Source organism: Urocitellus parryii, chromosome 3 (assembly GCF_045843805.1).
Source record: "Urocitellus parryii isolate mUroPar1 chromosome 3, mUroPar1.hap1, whole genome shotgun sequence".
NCBI lineage: Eukaryota > Metazoa > Chordata > Mammalia > Rodentia > Sciuridae > Urocitellus > Urocitellus parryii.
In genome coordinates, this window is record NC_135533.1 from 18,441,394 (window position 1) to 18,461,619 (window position 20,226).

General features: G+C 41.7%; 1 pseudogene; it reads right to left on the minus strand.

Moving 5' to 3' along the window:
* Positions 1-19,567, minus strand: part of LOC113178311 (stimulated by retinoic acid gene 8 protein homolog) — a 45,508-nt pseudogene extending 25,941 nt beyond the window's left edge.
* Positions 19,568-20,226: the final 659 nt, after the last annotated feature.

Consider the following 20,226-nt stretch of genomic DNA (forward strand, 5'->3'; position numbering starts at 1 on the left):
CTACATGATAAATTTTCCAGTTCTAATGTAGAAAGAGGTTCCAAGGGATTAGGCTCCACAGGTGTAGATTGGGCTATGCTATCTTTAAATTTAGATTCTCGCCCTATGCTAAAATTAAATATTCAAGGGCATGATTTTAATGGACTGCTGGACACAGGCGCTGACCTCAGCATCATATCTCGCCAGGAATGGCCTAAACATTGGCCATTACAGCAAGCCACACAAACGCTTAGAGGCCTAGGAGTGGCGACTAATCCCCATAGAAGTGCAATGGTATTAGATTGGAAGGATCCTGAAGGATGTGAAGGAACTATACAGCCCTATGTATTGGACCATCTCCCCATAAATTTATGGGGACGAGACGTCCTAGATCAATTAGGATTGACATTAACAAATAACGTCAATCCTAACGCGCCCACTACTAGGGCAAAACAAGGCTTTAGAAAAGAAAAGAGATTGAGAGATCAAGAACAAGATATAACAGCACCAATTCAAATAGATCAAGAGATAAATAAACATGGATTGGGTTTTCAAAAAGGGCCACTGAGACAATCAAAATTACTTGGAAATCAGAAAGACCAGTGTGGGTTCCTCAGTGGCCCCTAACTAAAGAAAAAATACAAGTAGCCCATGATCTGGTCAAACAGCAATTAGCGGAAGGACATATACAACCTTCCGTATCTCCCCATAATACTCCCATTTTTGTTATTAAAAAGAAATCTGGTAAATGGAGATTATTATAAGATTTGAGAGCCATTAATAATGAGATGGTTATTATGGGACCTGCTCAATCAAGGATTCCCCAATTGTCTGCTCTACCAAAAACCTGGCATGTTCTAGCTATAGATATTAAAGATTGTTTCTTCTCAATTCCAATTCATCCCGAGGATAGTCCACATTTTGCATTTACTATCCCTGCACTGAATCATGAAGGTCCTGATCAGAGATATGAATGGAAAGTACTCCCTCAAGGGATGGCTAACAGCCCAACTTTGTGCCAAATTTATGTTGATAAAGCAATCCAGCCACTTAGAAATCAAAACCCTGAACTACAGATATTTCACTATATGGATGATGTGTTAATGGCACATAAAGATAAAAACACATTGCTAGAATGTTATGCCACGCTTACAAACTTATTAAAAAATTATAATCTAGAGATAGCAATAGATAAAGTACAATTAAATCATCCAATTAATTATTTAGGAGTTCTATTATCCTCAACCATGGTCCGTCCACCAAAAATTCAAATACGAGTAGATCAACTCAAATCACTTAATGACTTTCAAAAGTTATTGGGAGATATAAATTGGATAAGGCCTTATCTAGGCATACCAACAGGAGAATTAGGACCTTTATTTGATATTCTAAAGGGTCCATCAGATCCAAATTCACCCTGCATGTTAACGCCTGAAGCTAGAAAGGCATTAAAAATCATTGAAACATATATAGAAAATATGCATTTGGATAGAATTGATATAAGTTTGCCTTTATTATTTATTGTACTACCGACAAAAAATATTCCTACAGGGGTATTTTGGCAAGAAGGTCCATTATTATGGATACATTTATCTTATGCTCCTAATACTATTCTTACTAGATATCCTGAGGCTGGAGGGCAATTAATACTCAAAGGAATAAAAGTAGCAGAAGGAGTGTTTGGGATTTCTCCCAATAAAATTATTACTCCATATACTATGGATCAAATTGATGAGTTAGCTAATGAGTTAAATACTTGGGCAATAATCATGTGTAAATCTAGTGTTGCATTTGATAATCACTTGCCATCTAATCCTTTGTTGTCTTTTTGGTCTAAGCATCCTGTAGTTTTTCCAAAAATGACAAGAAAAACCCCTATCATAAATGCTCCAAATATATTCACTGATGGGTCAAATAATGGTACAGCAGCAGTAGTTACTCCTGATCAAACTTTTACATTTTTAGTACCCAAACTATCAGCTCAAAAGGTAGAGCTCAATGCAGTATTGCAAGCTTTTATGATGTTCAAAGATTCTACATTTAATTTATTTTCTGATAGTCAGTATGTAGTTAATGCTATTGTATCTCTTGAAGATGCCGGTAGGATTTCTCCTTCCTCTACTGTTTTCTCTTTGTTTTCTGCTATACAAAGTCTAATCTGGGATAGAAAGGATCCATTCTTTATAGGACATATCAGAGCACATACAGGATTGCCTGGAGCCCTTAGTTTGGGTAATGAACTAGCAGATAAATCTACACATGACATACATATTTTCTCCACAATAGAAGAAGCTATAAATTTTCATAAAAGGTTCCATGTCAATGCTAATACTTTACAAAAACGTTTTAAAATAACTAAAGAACAAGCCAGACATATAATAAAACAATGTCAAAATTGTGTGACATTTTTGCCACAAGTTAATCTTGGAGTCAATCCTAGAGGACTGATACCTAACCATATTTGGCAGATGGATGTCACACACTTGCCAGAATTTGGAAAATTAAAATATTTACATGTTACAGTTGATACTTCTTCTGGATTTTTGATGGGCTCCCTTCATCCCGGAGAAAAAACTAAAGATGTTATAGCTCATTGCTTACAAAATTTTGCCACTGTGGGTGTTCCTAAACAGTTAAAAACTGATAACGGCCCTGGTTACACCTCCAAGTCTTTTAAACAATTTTGCTCATCATTTGGCATTACTCATGTAACAGGAATCCCATACAATCCACAGGGACAAGGCATAGTTGAAAGAGCTCATCAAACTATAAAAATGTACTTATTAAAGCAAAAGGAGGGAATTAGTAAGGGGTATATATCCCCCAAAGATAAACTTAAAATAACCCTTTTTACTCTAAACTTTCTAAATTTGGATTCATCAGGACTTAGTGCTGCGGAAAGACATATGTATCCGAAAAATGTGCATAAGCCTAAGGTACTTTGGAAAGATATTCTAACAGGACAATGGAAAGGTCCAGACCCAGTAATAGTCTGGAGTTGGGGCTCCGTCTGTGTTTTTCCACAGGAGGAACAGCAACCAATTTGGATTCCAGAGAGATTAACTAAAACAATTTCTACAGAAAAAGAAGATGATTTGACTCAAATCCATAACAGCTGATATCCAGAGTTCCAGCCTGGCTATTCTTACATCTGCGACAGTGATTTACCACGGTGCCTTTTTCAATATCTATTTTATTATTTGCATTTTTCCCACATCATAAAGTTCTATTTTATTTTATTTTATTTTATTTTACCTTATTTTTTAAGCTCATACAAACCTAGGTTAATGTTTTTCTGATCAGTTTTATTTTTTGACTGTGTTTTATTTTTTTTAACTGTAAAGTTTTTAAACATTGCAATGGAGATTTCACCTAGCTATAGCTACAAGGCCTTTATTTACTATTGTCTTATATGTTCTATGTTATGTATGCACTGTTTTGTGTTGTATGTCTGTATGTGTGTATGTCCATATTTCATTTATAAGGAGCGCTCATATATAAATAGATACAAATATCAAAAAAAAAAAAAGAAAATTTAGTCACGTGACTTATATGGTTTAATTTACTTTAGGTAAACAGCTGTTATTTAATTTTGCTTTTAAAGGTGGTTAACAGATCTGTTTGTTTACTTTCACCTTTCCTTTTCATTATATTTCATAATTCTGTTCAGGATAATGTCTCTTTAGCAACATGGCCATAATTCCCATCTCCATCCCAGTGCCGGTGAAGACTAAGACCAAACTACAACTTTTATGATAGCTATCACTATAAACTGTATAAACTGATACATCAATCAAAATAACTCAATAAGACTGCTCAATCAAGGACTTAATTTACTTTGGGAGGAAATGGACATATTGATAGACTCCTCCACTTTGAACTGCTCAATCAAGGACTTAATTTACTTTGGGAGGAAATGGACATATTGATAGACTCCTCCACTTTGAACTGCTTACACAACTTGCCTGGATTATGTATCACCTGTATGCATTGTGCTCTATTTGTTGATACAGCGAACTGGTAGTGCTAAATATCTTAGCTGATGTGTCACCAGTGATTCCAAAGGAGCCGTCAATTGGCTTGGTGTCGTGGTAATTCTGCGTCTTTCTCCCTTCTGCTAGTGATGGTCTGAATTTGGGGGCCAACAGAGGTGAGGCAAGAACCTCACCCCCCCACTGGCACCAAGGTTAAATTTGGGGGCCAACAGAGGTGAGGCAAGAACCTCACCCCCCCACTGGTGCATAGGCCTATTCCACAGGTATGGCTATATACTGGACCGGTAGTCAGTGACGGGTATGATTCGGTTACAGTGGTATCAACCTAAGCCAGGAGACTGACGCAATAAGGTCAGTTTTCCCATGACGGGTAAGAACCATATGTGAATTGGACATACCTAACAGGCACGGTCCCTAGCCACATTTACCTGTTGTTTAATTAAACAGAAGGGGGCAGATGTTAGGAGCCACAGCAAAAATATTAATACAGGCACCTTTGGATTTAATGACTGCCAGCCAGCAATTCACATTCATATGGTAATCGGACTCATGCTGTTTAGCTGGGCCCATTTCAGGACTCAGGTTACTCATGTCACTCTTGTATTGGGAGAGTTCCCATTGGTTGGGAAAGGATGGTAGGAGGGTGTTCCGGGGGAAAGGGAGCCCCCCCCGGCTCAGGTAGAACACACACGTGGTGGACCCACTTGTTAGGGGACGCACACGGCCTCTCTCTAAATAAAACTTTGTCTCAGTTTGACTGGCTTGTGTTTTTGTGCCCAACCGGGTTGCAAGATTGCAAGCCCGTGTGCACTGACAGCTTAGCAGGGAATCGCTCAGCAGGGGTGCGGCAGGTTTGCTCAACGATAGCGGCGGCAGGAGCGGAACTCAGCCGGCCCGGGGCCGGGCAGCCTGCGGCAGAAGAGCAGCCGATTTGGATTCCAGAGAGATTAACTAAAGCGATTTCTACAGACCAAAAAGAAAATGATTTGGCTCATATCCATAACAGCTGATATCCAGAACTCCAGTTTGGCTATCCTTACATCTGCGACAGAACCAGGATGTTTTTTTTCAATATCTATTTTATTATTATCCTTTCCCACATCATGAAGTTGTATTTTGTTTTTTGAGCTCATACAGACCTAGGTTAATGTTTTGCTGATCAGTTCTATTTTTTGACTATAGAGTTTTTAAACATTGCAATGGAGATTTCACCTGTAAAAAGTTATAAGGGCCATTACTATTATGTTATGTGTTGTATGTATTATATTATGTGTGCACACTTGTGTTTTATGTTGTATGTTTGTATGTACTTATGTCCATATATCATATATGATGAGCGCTCATGAAAAAATGGATCCAAATTTTTTTTTTAATTTTTATTCAAGTGATTTAAATGGTTTAATTTAAATTGGGTAAATAGCTGTTGAGGATTGTTTTAATATGTGAACAAAAAAGAAGGTTAACAGATCTGTTTGTTTACTTTCACCTTTCCTTTTCATTATATTTAATAATTCTGTTCAAAATAAGGTAATTTGTTCAGAAAATTGTTTTCTTTTAGTGCCTTCTGGAATGTTACGTAATTTTTCTTTAGCCATTATTGCCAGAATTCCTATCTTCATCCCAGTGCTCGTGAAGACAAAGATAGAACCAATCTACAGCTTCTGCAATAGCTATCACTGAACTGCTTGCAGAACTTGCCTGGACTATGTATCACTTGTATGCAATGTGAACTCACTTGTATGCATTGTGAACTATCTGTTGGTACAGTGACTTGTGGTAGTGTTGGGGTATTTTTGCTGATGGTGTCATTGGTGGTACAATTTTTCCAAAAGGAGCCGGTCAATTGGCTTGGTGTATCTTCCTCCCTTCTGCTTGAGATGGTTGTTCAGCTGAAATTTGGGGGCCAAGAGAGGTGAGGCAAAGAACCTCACCCCCTCCCCCGCTGGTACAAAGACCTATGCACAGGTGTGGCTGTATGGTGGACAAGTAGAAGTGACAGGTAAGATCCAATTGCAATTGTACCAACCTAAGACAGGATCCTGATGCCTTGAGGTCAGCTCATCTGATGACGGGTAAAAACCATATGTAGTATTGGACAACCTAAGGCAGGCAGGGTCCCTAAGCCACATGCTTTTTGTCTAAACAGAGAGGGGGAGATGTTGAGAACCACTGCCAAAGGGGCCCCAGCAAACTTCCAGCTGCCAGCAACCAGCTGCCAGCTGATGATTGGCTCACAGCGGCCCCAGCAAACTTCTAGCTGCCAACTGATTGGCTCCTCTGCGGTGATGCTCATTGGGCTGTTTCCCTGCCCTTTCAGACCACGGAGCTGCTCATTGGGGAACTTTTTTTTGGCTCTGCCAACCCGACCCAGCCAATCAGCCTCAAGAACAGGAGGAGTGGGGAGGTTGAGAGGCTTGTGAGAAGCCGGTGGTGGCAGTTGGGCTCTGAGGGAATTCCTGAAGAGCTCTGTGGTGCAGTGTGTGTGTTCTAAAAATAAAGTTCATTTATTTTGACAAGTGGTTCCTTTATTGTGCCCAGCCAGACTGTAGCACGAGAGATAAAAGGGGACACCACTGAGCAGCTCAACTAACACTGACCTCCCTGACGTGAGTTGTGCATTTCTTCATGTTTTTGTTGTTGTTGTTGGTTGGTTGGTTTTTTGCACTGGGGATTAAACTCAGGGGCACTTTACCACTGAGCCCTTTTTATTTTATTTTATTTTTGAGACTGGAGCTCCCTATGTTGCTCAGCGCCTCACTAAATGTCTGAGGCTGGCTTTGAACTTGGGATCCTCCTGACTCAGTCTCCAAGCCACTGGGATTACAGGCCCCCTGCCGGCTTTTCATAGTTTAATAATCAAGTCCTTGGCAGCTGAAAGATTCCCACAGGATCTAACCTTCCCCTCTGCAATCTTATGGAAAGGCCAGGACACTAACAAGAAACACTGTTTGGTGATTGTGGAGATTATGCTAAGAAAATTAGAAGCCTGTGGTGCCACCTGCAATAGAAAAGGCACCTCAAGCTTGCAAAATGACCAAGCAAACCCTGGGTGGAGGGTGACAGTGGTTCCTCTGTGTCCTCCGCTATCCCACAGGTTGCTCACCTCCTCCGGGGTGGAGACGAGCTAGCAGCTGGCCCCCTGGCTGTCTACTCTGCTGTCCTTCACACTGCCCTCGGCACCCACAGGCTCCTGGCAGGCCACCCGGAGGTCTGGGAGGCCCCCGTGCTTCTGTGCCCAGGTCTGCAGGAGGATGGCCTTCCTCTCCTCGGAGAGCGTCTGCCACAGGTGGGAGATGGCCGCAGTGTTAGAGTCTGTAAACAAGTCTACATGGCGCCTGGCATTTTGCCAGAGGGAGTGGTTTATGAAGTAATGACATGGAGCCATTAAGTGTGGAGATTCCTTATTGCTTGACTGCTGTTATCTATTTTATGTTAATTAAGATAAGCTGTGTGGAATGTATATATACCACTCTTGTCCTACAATAAATGGCTCCCACTCATGCTGTATCAATGTACACAAGTTGTTCATCACCCCCGCTATTTTGGTGCAGCACAGGTGGGAGATGGCTGCAGAGACAATGGGGAGCGTCACCTCCTGCGAGGAGACAATGCCATTCCCTGTCAGGAGGTCCATCGTCTGCTTGTAAATGTTGAGATACCTGGAAGAGGAGAGGTGCTGCCTCTCAGGAGTCTGTCCCTGCAGAGGCTAAGGCACTGTGTCCGGGCCATGCTGGGGGTGCACGGCGCTTGGCCTCAAGCCTCTACCCCCAGCCCTGCAGGGCAGAAGCGGCTGTCGGGGAGCAGAAGGCACCTTGGGGACCAAGGACAGAGATTTTTGCTCGGGAGGCTGCCCCAGGTCCTCCCAGGGCCCCGCCCCTAAAGCTGTGCTCAATATTAGGTGAGAGGTGTGGCTGCTCAATTCGCATCCCCCCCCCAAATTCTAATTAGGAGGCCATCAATGTGCAGGCTTCATAGACTGCTGCTTTAATCTGGGGTCTGTAAGTCAGGCTCAGCTGTGGACTGAGTCTCCATCTCTTGTGCCTCTGGAGGCCAATAAGGCTACTGAGGGGTCTTGGGTCTGTGGAGGAGGCTGTGTCAAAGGAAATCTGAACCAGCCAGCCTCCACCTTTATCTCTGTTAAGACCAGATATGAGGTTGAAAGGGGACATGTAGAGTGTTGTGGGGTACAGGGAGGGGGAACTTATCCCTCATAATCACCATCAACAAGCCCCCCTTGTGCCCCAAATAAACACCCAGTCTAAGTAAAAAACATTGTATTTGCTCTTCAGTTATAGCTTCCAGACTATGTGTCTAGCCCCTCAGACCAAGCCCAACCCCAGCCCCTCCTACATGGTTATTGTCCTCTTGACACATTTTTGAATATTTTCATATCATTTACAATGTGAATTTTACTTCATTTTTAATAATCGTTTCTCCTGATTATTTACCATCAGAAATAATACACATTCACTGTTGAAAAATTTGGAAAACACAAAAAAGTACTGAGAAGAAAGCCCCTCCCATAATTCAGGCTGATTTGAGCATGCATTGAGGCTACAGCATACTCCACTTGGAGTTTCTGTCCCCTTCCCCACAGGAGCTCTGTGTGTGTCCAAACATCACCCCACCCAGTTGTTCACACCGTTAAAACTCCAGGAGGTCTGGCAACATAGTTGCAGAGGAAGGTAAGAGATCAATTTTTTCTCCTCTTCCTCTTCTTCCTCTTCCTTCTCCTCTTCTTGGTCTTCCTCTTCCTCATTTTCTTCTTACTCAGCATCCTTTCTGACTGATTCAACTGGGCACCAGGTGGAGGAGCCATTCTGAGGAAAACTATTTGAGACCAGACTGGGGAAGAAAACAGACACAAGTTAGTAATACTGTAGACCTGTAGACAAATATTCTCAGCAGACATGAAACTCAAAATCTTAGCAATATTTAGTATATAAATAGCAATATTTTGTATATAAAAACTCTCTTTTTATATGTGTGTCTACACACACACAAACACACACACATATTCAAAAATTATATTAGTGATACTAGCTATCTAATAAGGCAGGAAAAAAGTAAAAGGTCTACATATGGGAAAGGAAGAAATAAAAATATCTTTATTTTCAGACAATGTGAGAATGTGGAAAATCCCAAGAATCCACAAACATATGACTGAATTCAGAAGGGAACTTAGCAAGGTTGCATGTTGAGACCAAAAAGAAGATGATTTGGCTCATATCCATAACAGCTGATATGCAGAACTCCAGTTTGGCTACCCTTACATCTGTGACAGAACCAGGATGCTTTTTTCAATATTTATTTTATTATTGCCCTTTCCCACATCATGAAGTTCTATTTTGTTTTTTGAGCTCATACAGACCTAGGTTAATGTTTTGCTGATCAGTTCTATTTTTTGACTATAGAGTTTTTAAACATTGCAATGGAGATTTCAGCTTTAAAATGTTATAAGGCCTTTACTATTATGTATGTGTTGTATGTATTATGTGTTCACACTTGTGTTTTGTGTTATATGTTTGAACGTACATATGTCCATATATCATATATGATGAGCGCTCATGAAAAAATGGATCCAAATATTTTTTTTATTCACGTGATTTAAATGGTTTAATTTAAATTGAGTAAACAACTGTTGAGGATTGTTTTAATATGTGAACATAAAAGGAGGTTAACAGATCTGTTTGTTTACTTTCACCTTTCCTTTTCATTATATTTAATAATTGTCTTCAAGATAATGTAAATTGTTAAGAAAATTGTTTTCTTTTAGTGCCTTCTGGAATGTTACATAATTTTTTCTTTAGCCATTATTGCCAGAATTCCTATCTTCATCCCAGTGCCAGTGAAGACAAAGATAAAACCAATCTACAGCTTCTGCAATAGCCATCACTGAACTGCTTGCAGAACTTGCCTGGACTATGTATCACTTGTATGCATTGTGAACTCACTTGTATGCATTGTGAACTCACCTGTATGCATTGTGAACTATCTGTTGGTGCAGTGACTTGTGGTAGTGTTGGGGTATTTTTGCTGATGATGTCATCAGTGGTACAATTTTTCCAAAAGGAGCCGTCAATTGGCTTGGTGTATCTTCCTCCCTTCTGCTTGAGATGGTTGTTCAACTAAAATTTGGGGGCCAACAGAAGTGAGGCAAAGAACCTCCCCCCCCCCGCCTGGTACAGAGACCTATCCACAGGTGTGGCTGTATACTTGACCGGTAGTTAGTGATGGGTAAGATCCAATTGCAATCGTACCAACCTAAGACAGGAGGCTGATGCCTTGAGGTCAGCTCATCTGATAATGGGTAAAAACCATATGTATAATTGGACAACCTAAGCCAGGCAGAGTCCCTAAGCCACATGCTTGTTGTTTAAACAGAGAGGGGGAGATGTTGAGAGCCACAGTCGAAGGGGCCCCAGCAAACTCTCAGACTGCCAGCTGATGATTGGCTCACAGCAGCCCCAGCAACTTCTAGCTGATTGGCTCCTCTGTGGTGATGCTCATTGAGCTGTTTCCCCGCCCTTTCAGACAGCCAGCTGATGATTGGCTCACAGCGGCCCTAGCAACTTCTAGCTGATTGGCTCCTCTGCGGTGATGCTCATTGGGCTGTTTCCCTGCCCTTTCAGACCACGAAGCTGCTCATTGGGGGACATTTTGGCTCCGCCCACACCACCCAGTCAATCAGCCTCAAGAGCAGGAGGAGTGGGGGAGGTGGAGAGGCTTGTGGGAAGCTAGTGGTGGCAGTTGGGCTCTGAAGGTTTTTCCTGAGGAGCTGTTTTGTTTGGTGTGTGTGGTTCTAAAAATAAAGTTCATTTCTTTTGACAAGTGGCTCCTGAATTGTGCCCAGCCAGACTGCGGCAGTTGCAGAACCAAGATCAATACTCAAAAATCAATACTATTTCTAGAATAAAGGTTACCAGAGCCTGGAAAGGGTGTGGGAAGTGGGAGATAGAGAAAGGATGGTTATCGGGTATAGGGCTCCAGGAGAGGAGGTAGATTTTCTAATGTTCTATAGAGATAACTATGGCTAACAAGAATTAATTTTTTCAGAATAGTTAATAAAGAAGATTTGGAATATTCCCAGCTCAAAGAAATGATAAATGTTTAAAGTGATAGAAATGTCAATTACCTTGGTCTGATAATTAAACATTATATACATGTATTGAAGTATCCCACTAACACACAAATATGTACAACTACTATGTGCCAATTAATATATATGTTAAAAACATTTATATATATATATACACACACACATATATCTGTATACTAGGAATGAACAATTGAATATTACCATTTTTTAAATTATTATTTATAGTAGTACCAAAATCATGAAATATTTAAGTTAAAATCAAAGGTTCAAAGTATGAGAAAAGAATAAGATGGACTCATCAACATTATAGAATTTTGCTCTTCAAAATACATTTTTAATAGCATGGAACACAATTTAGAAAGTCAGAACTTAAAACCAGCTTCTCTTCATACTGATAGGAATACTCCCAAATCAACCAAGTTCTGTTAAAAAGCAAACTTGCCAGAAAAAACAAACAACAACAACAACAAACACAACTTTTTAATCTCAGAATAGAGAAAGACAGAATCTAAGTATTCTCTACAACCCAGGTTGTCATAACAGATTGATAGAACAGACTTCATTTTTTTGCATGGCAAATACAAAAAGCAAAAAACAATAGGAAAAATAATAGAACAAATGACCAAAAGAAAAAAACTGGCAAGTCTTATCATAGAGAGCTAATTCCTCTGTATATATAAAGAACTTCTATAATTAAATAAGAAAAAGATCCACGGTGCAGCAGGAAAACAGACAAAACAAAAGGTACAAACAATTCCCAGGAATGGAAATAAAAATTATCTTGAACAAAGTCACTCAATTAGCTAATTAATTACTAAACTATAATAATTACAAAATAAAATTAATCTTTTCTATGCTGGCACTACAGTTTTAATTATTATAGCAAAAAATTCCTCCCTAATTATTATAATTTAGCTATTCTTTTATGAGCAGGTGATAAAAGGACTTATAAGATTTTAAATATATGACAAATTTCATATTTTATTCCAGTAAAGAAAAAACAACTTACAATAAATGGGGATGGGATCACTGTTAGTCATTTGTGAATAGCCGATGTAGAATTCTGCCTGACTGAAACCATCTCTGACTGGGCCCCACCTTACCATCAGCCCAGTGTGATTTTTAAAACAAGGCTCCTAACTTCCACCTTCATGCACACATACACACCACACCTGCCTCCCATCTGGGAACAAAATGGTGATCAAGTTGTCTATGAAATAAGATTAAGTGTAGGCAGTTATTTTCCTTTTGACAGATTTTTGTATATCTTCACATCATTTATAATGTGAATTTAATTTCATTTTTGATAATTGTTTCCCCTGATTATTTGACATAAGAAATAATACACATTCACTGTTTAAAAATTTGGAAAACACCAAAAAGTACTGAGAAGACAGTGAAAGTCATGCGTGATCACACCATCAAACACTAGAAGCCACATGGCTTCATCCAGGAGGACTTTTTACTGTGAATAGCAAGTAGTTTGCAGCCCCCTTCTGGGAGGGGGAAAAGATGGCTTGAGCTCTGTTTTGTTAGAGGCCAACTTGGATGTACACCATGCCATTAGAGCTGGACATGCCCAGAGCCACCAGAGATGACAGGGGCTGAGCCATTGCCCCTAAAGTCCAGGCTGTAGTCAAAGCAGCTTTGCAAGCTGCAGGTGAACGCAAGGGTTAGGTCATCCTTTGAGTGCTGAGAATATATCCACACAGAATTCATGAAAAGCCCAGAAACAGCATGAGTTAAATATAAAAAAGTACAAGAAAGACATTTCTCAAATCAGTCTTTCACAATTTAAATGTGACATTATTAATAACATTCCCCGTTCAGCATCTGTGACACCTATGTATACTAGGTTATTTTCCTCTTTCAAGTATAATGTGCTTTTTCCTAGGTTCCTATGAGACTTGTAAAATAGGCCAAGATTTGCATTTTCCTTATTTTCATAATACTTTCCAATAATTCTATTAACTGAGGACTTTAAGAAATATATATAAGATATGAGAAGTAGTAATATACTATATAAGATACACATTATGATGTCATCACTCTAAAAATAACGTGCAAAATTTGAAAAATAGGTGGATGGATATTCCTCAAAATCAACATTTTCTCTGAAAGGTGAGATGGTTCATATTTTCAGGCCTTTCTGTATTTTCTACATTTTCTGTAATAATCACTTTCTATAGTAATCATTTTCTGTAATAATCATTTTTATAATTATAAAAATAAATTGATGCATGCACTTAACATAAAGGAGAACCTAGGACAGACAGCTGTGAGTGAGCAGCAGCCCTGACCATCTTGCACGTAGAGGGAGGGTGGACTACTGGGAGGCAGCCTCCAAGGCCAAAGGGGCAAGACAGTAGGTTCTCATTCTTCTGTGGTTGCTGGATCTTACCTGTCATTTCTAGAGAACATTCTGACATATTCTTCCTTGACTTCCTCTAAGCTGCTTGCATTCTCATCCTCCAGATTAAAGGATTCTATTAGGAAGTTGAGGCAAGAGTCACAAAGGAGAAAGTCAGACCTGCATTAAGTCTCTCCTGCCTTTCTGCTCCATGATGGAGCTCTGAACCCTCCCAGGCTCAGTACTAGGGAGTCCAGAGGCCACTTTCCACCTCCCTTTCTGGGTGCAAGAGGGCAGCTCAGTAAAAGTACTGACCAATTCTCTGGCCTCTCAAGGTGAGGTCAGGTGCTCTCAACAGCACCCCATTAGGAGTGTCATCAAACCCCCAGAGTCTGGTGACCCCTGCCTGTCCGGCCGCACTTCAAGTTCCCTAGGGTCAGGGACATCAACATTAGTGATAACCAAGCACAGTGCCTGGCATACAGTGACCCTCAATAAATACCTATTGACTCAATGTGACCCAATCTCTCTGTTTTCAATAGAAAAATGGAGCCAGCCTTCTCCAGGGAGGTATTTGTTACCTTTCAGTTTCAGCAAGTTGTCCAGGGTTGGTTCCAGTTCCTGAATGTGATTCTTTGTCTTATTCAGAACCTGCCACTGAGGACAGAGACAGTGCTGGAAATATATCCTTTCAATGCAGAGACTGCTTTTGTGGACCCAGGAACCCCCTCCCTAGCCTGACGCCACATTCATTATCTCAGATGCAAAGTTACATCTTTGGCCTTGATGGTGAAAAGATTGGAAAGTTTATTTCAGTGCACAGAAGGCATGAAATCTCCTTTGTATCCTAGAAATGAGTTCTCACTGAAATACCAAAGTATTTGGAAATGAGCTGCATTCAGCAAACTGAGGAAAGCAAGTGACTATATAGGCTACCAGAAGGTGGGATAAGGTGCCAGAGGAGGCACCACCAAATGAATAGATTTCTGCTTAGTTTTGACCATGTGCAACTGGCTGGTTAATATTACATTACTAATCTCACAATATGTGTTCACTAAATGCATACACTCCAGATGATCTAAAAACTTATCAAATGATCTATAAACTTGAACTTTGCATTTCCCCTTCCCCTTCATTCTTTTGCTCCATAATTTCTTTCCTTCATCCCTCTCTCCATCCAGCCCCTCCTCCCTCCTTATTTCCTTCCTTCCTTCCTTCCTTCCTTCCTTCCTTCCTTCCTTCCTTCCTTCCTTCCTCCCTTTCCTTACTTCCTACTTTCCTGCTTTCCTTCCTTCTTTCCTGTGTGTCAAAATGGAAACTGCAAGACCATTCAAAAGCAAGAAACCCTAAGTGTCGTTTGTGAGGCTGAGCACCCACATCTGCCATGGGTCATGGCCTCCCTCAGGTATGCATAAGCCCAAAGCTGTGTGCTGGGCCCCAGGAATACAGGGTCAACAAGATGGTCCTGTCATCAAGGTGCTGATATTCTAACAGGGAAGGCAAGCATGGCAACAGCTCTCCTTAACACAAGATGAAATTAAGAGCTAACCAGGGGTAGAAGCAAAAGGCTGTGGAAATACATAGGAAGGAGAGAATATTCTGACTGCAGGGGGAAACTTCCATGGAACAAGGCAGCAGAGTGAGCCAGACAGAGCTCTGGAGAGAACACAGTCTCAAAGGCACAAATAACTGTGTGCGTAAAGACAGAGGCAGGCCAGGCCAGCCTTGCTCCGGGCACTGCCACAGTGAGATGTGGCCAGAGTTGGGGTGGGCAGAGGGAGAGGAAGCTACAGAAGCTAGGGGGTGGCAGCCTGGGTTTTTCATTCTAGATTCTTGGGGATTCTGATGGTGCATAAAAAGAGACTTAAGGGGAGCTGGAAGCACGATGCTTTGCTGACCCAAATACCAGGTGACAGGAACAAAACCTATGTGAGAGTACAGTTAATTGCAAAACCTCTGAACACCTCTTGAGCAAGGCCCACCCCTTCTTCCTATCCACTGTTGTCCTAGTCTGACATGGCTATGGTGTCAAAGCAGCAAGGACTCAGAACGAGGGGCCAGAATCTTGGGTTTGTTCTTAGGATGAGAAGGTGATTCCCCAGCTTCTATGGTTTAAATGTTTATGTTCCCCCGAACACATATGTTGGAAACCTGCCCACCCCATGTGAGGGTAATAGGAGATGGGGTCTTCAGGAAGGTGCTTTCTTTCTTTTCTTTTCTGTCTTTCGTTCTTTTTCCTATTTTTATTGGTGTGTTATAATTATACATAATGGTAGGATTAACTGATAATGTATTTGTTCATGCACATAATACATTAATATAATTTGGCCAATATCACTCCCCGGTATTTTGCCTTTCCCTACAGTCCTTCCTTGGGGAGGTGCTTTATAGTAGAGGCCCTATTTGGATTAGTGCCCTAATAAAAGAGGCCTCAGAGAGTTTACTTGCTGTTTTTACTATATGAACAAGGTGCCACCTGTGAGCCAGAGAGCTGGCCCTCTTTAGACACTGAATCTGTTGGTGTCTGGATTGTGGAAATTCCAATCTCCAGAACTGTGAGCAGTAAATTTCTGTTAATAAATTATTCAGTCTAAGGTATTTTTCTATAGCAGCCTGAATGGACTCCCACTCTATTCCTCTGGTCCAGGATGAGTTGCCCACACTGGCTCAGCAGGACAACTTGCACCCTTACTGCATCAAACCAATCCAGGGAAACCAGGTGCCATTCATAGAAATTCTGTTTCTAGAATGTTTTGGAAGTGCTAATTTTTGTAGAACCTTTGTTTGGGGGGGATTTATGTCCCCCCACCCCACGAAAGATGTTGAAGTCCTAATTTCTGAAACTTATGCCTGTGACCTTATTTGGAAACAGAGACTTTATAGAGTAACCAAGTTAAAATGAAGTCTTTAGATTGGGTCCCAATTCTGTATGACCCATGTCCTTACAAAAAGGAAAAATGTGGACAAAGAGATAAACACACACAGAGGGATGATGGTGTGAAGTTACTGGGGGAATGTGGCCATGTGGTCAGAATGATGCACCTGCAAGCCAAGCACTGCTGTCAAGTGCCAGAGGCTAGCGAAGGTAAAAAGGTTCTCCCTTAGAGCCTTCAGAGGGAGCATGGGCATGTGAAACCTTGACCTTGGACTTCCAGCATTGAGAGCCATAAGTCAATAAATTTCTGTTGTTTTAAGCTGCTCAGTTTCTGGTTATGGCAGCCTAGAGGACTCATGAGACCTTGTTACACCATTAGTCTTATAGAACAACAACTCCTTTATTCATGCACAATCCTGGGCCTTCCCTCAAGTAAGTTAAAGAAGAATAAGAGAACATTGAGTTCCAGATATTTTCCTGGCTGCATCATTTAGGCCAGTAATTTAATCTTCTGAAGTCTCAGTGTCCTGACCTGTACAATGAGAATGATAGGAATAGAGCTGTGGGGGATAAATAAGATAATATATTAGGGAATAATGATTCTAACATTTTAAGGCTCTAAGAACAATGTTGTGTTGGAGTATCCCATTAAACCCTATTCTAGGCCTATGAGGCAGCCATTACTATCCTCCCTATTTAATGGACATGTTGACTGAAGGCCAGAAGTCACCTGCCTCCCATCACTGTGGCCAGTTAATAGCCATGCTCTCACATGCTAAGTCAAGTGGCACAAATTTTAGGGGTATGGATGTGGTTTTCCTCTGGATTTACTTGACTTCTTACTGTGAGTTCTGAAGGTCTATTTTTTTCTTTGTTCCTGCTGCCTACCTATGTGCACACCTCCATGGGCCTATGTCAGGAACTTAGGTTTTCATGCACCTCTGGAAGCACACAGCAAATGTCTCTTCATCCAATGGACATGAAGCACAGCTATGCTGGTCAGGTTCTTGACAGAAAGGCCCAGATATGCCATCTTCCTTCTGGATCCTGAGCCCAACTTAGCAGAGAGGGGAAGAATGATTCTCCCTCCATCCCTCACCAGACCCCTATACCACTCTACAAGAGCACGTGGGTCTGTGTTGGGATTCTTTAAGCTAAATATAATAAAGTCTGCACCAAGGTGCTCAGGGCACCTTTTTATTTTTATTTATTTATTTTAATTTTTTTTTAATTAGTTGCTCAAAACATTACAATGATCTTGACATTTCATATATTTGATTCAAATGGGGCACGTAATCTTATGTTTCTACGTGTACAGATTGCATGATCACATTGGTTATACAGCCACATTTATACATAGGGCCATACTAGTGTCTATTGTATTGTGCTGCCCTTCTATCCCCCCTCCCCTCCCCTCCCCTCCCCTCCCATCACCTCTTTCTACCCAATCTACTGTGACACGTTTCTCTCTCTTTTTTCTTTCCCCTCACACCATCTTATATGTAATTTTGCATAGTGCGGAGTAATATTCCATTGTGTATAAATGCCACATATTTTTATCCATTCATCTATTGAAGGGCGTCTGGGTTGGTTCCACAGTCTAGCTATTGTGAATTGTGCTGCTATGAACATTGATGTAGCTGTGTCCCTGTTGTATGCTATTTTTAGGTCTTTTGGGTATAGTAGGAGAAGGGGAATAGCTGGGTCAAATGGTGGTTCCAATCCCAGCTTTCCCAGGAATCTCCATACTGCTTTCCAAATTGGCTGAACCAATTTGCAGTCCCACCAGCAATGTACAAGTGTACCCTTTTCCCCACATCCTCAGCAGCACTTGTTATTGTTTGATTTCATAATCGCTGCCAATCTAACTGGAGTGAGATGGTATCTTAGGGTGGGTTTAATTTTCATTTCTCTGATTGCTAGAGATGGTGAGCATTTTTTCATGTATTTGTTGATTGATTGTATATCCTCCTCTGAGAAGTGTCTGTTCAGATTCTTGGCCCAATTGTTGATTGGGTTATTTGTTTTCTTGTTGTTTAATTTTGTGAGTTCTTTGTATACTCTGGAGATTAGAGCTCTACCTGAAGTGTGAGGGGTAAATATTTGTTACCAGGATGCAGGCTTCAGGACACCTTTTTAAATTTCCACCAAGCCCTGGCTTGTGCCTGCTCAGGAGCTCTTCATATGCACTGAGAAGCCTCTGCCAGTGCCATGAACAGAAAACATGAAGCTTGTGAATGTTGCTTTGCAGAAGGCATCAGCCAAAAGGGACCCCCCCCCAGGGTTGGGAACAGACACCAGACAACAGGATAGTCCAGAGAGGTAGAGGGTGGGGAGAGGGCCAGTCCTGGAGTAGGAACAGAGACTCTTTCTGACCTAATGTCAACCAGCTAGTAAGTCCTTGCTCAACTCCTTTACTAAAAGGATTCCTCCTTTACTATAAGGAGGTGGGGAACTGCACCTCTTGAGGGACTCCTCCACTCTGACCTTCTGTAATGCTTCCACCATTATGACTACTCCATTCCTTTCACCACCCCAATATACTTGGACCTCTGTACTCTGCTAGAAAATTAATTTATTGATTGCTAATTAGCAATTAAAAAGTTGTATGAGGACAAAAGCAGAATTAAGAACAGGAAAAGATAAATACTTGCTTGGAGAGCCCTGTTGCCTGGGGGTGTGCGCACATGTGTGGCGTGTCTGGCCACGTGTATGTGTGTGATAGTGGTATGATGCATGCATGCGTGTATGTCTATGGTGTGTGCACATGTGTGGTGTCATGTGTGCACACAGGTGTGTGTGTTTGGGTAGATATACAGGGTGCCTGAGCGTGTGCTAAAGGCCACTGCCTGTTGAGTGGACAGGCACAGAAGTGGCTGGCAAACTAGGCCCCTCCTCAGGCCCATAATTGCTTTACTTATGCCAGGCTGGTTTGCTGCAGGTAGAAAAGGCCCATCTCTCACAGCAGGTATAGCCCCAGAGGCATCCACTGAAGATCACCCACCACAGGGAGGTCCAGCCATAAGCCTTGTGCAGCAAGGGTGGCAGGGCCAGGCCCCACACTGAGGTCCCCGTACCTTCCAGGCTGTGAGCTCAGACTGGGGGTAAACAGTCTTCCTTAGGTTGGTGAAGAGCCCTGCCAGGGTGGCCCTATGGCGGGCCTGGGACAGGCGTCTGCGGGCTACCCGCGGTTCGAGCTCCTGCAGCTGTGCCAGTTGCCTGGGTGTCACTGTGCCACTGGGGTGGCTGCCTTCTCCAGAGGTCGCCATTATAAGCTGTAACATAATATTATGCTTCTTTTTACCTGCAGTAATAATGATACAACATCAAGTTCTGAGAGCCATAGCCAAGTAGGAATGATGCATGGCATTTTTGGTTGAAAGGTGACCCCAGCAAGCCATTGAGATGATAATGATTATGTTAAGATGTGCATTCAATTGGAGATTAGACCCCTGCTGTCCGCCTCAGCCTGCTACTTTGGAGCTCTCTCAGGACTCCCAGAGAGTTCCCATTGGTTGGGGAAGTGCGGTAGGAGGGAATTCTGGAGGAGGGATTTCCTGTTGGTGTAGTGTGTCCCCTGAGAAGGCCGCATGCATGGCATTCACAGGAGTTTTGGAAATAAAGTTTGTTCCTGCTTGAGTGGCTCGTGATTTTGTGCCCAGCCAGACTGCGGCAATCAAGGAAAAAGGGAAGGCAGACTGGCAGAAAGAGGTATCTCTCAAGTAAAAGTCCCCAAGTGTTATGTCATAATATAATCAATAACAGACACAAAATAAATTAAGATGACACAAAATATGTTACTGATTCTCGGCTCCCCAAGCCACCTATGTTGGATTTCCAGGTGAGAGGCGATGGAGATTACACCATGAAGGTTCTAGCACACTGCAGGTACTCACTAGCCATTTGTTCATCTCCATTGTCAAGGACC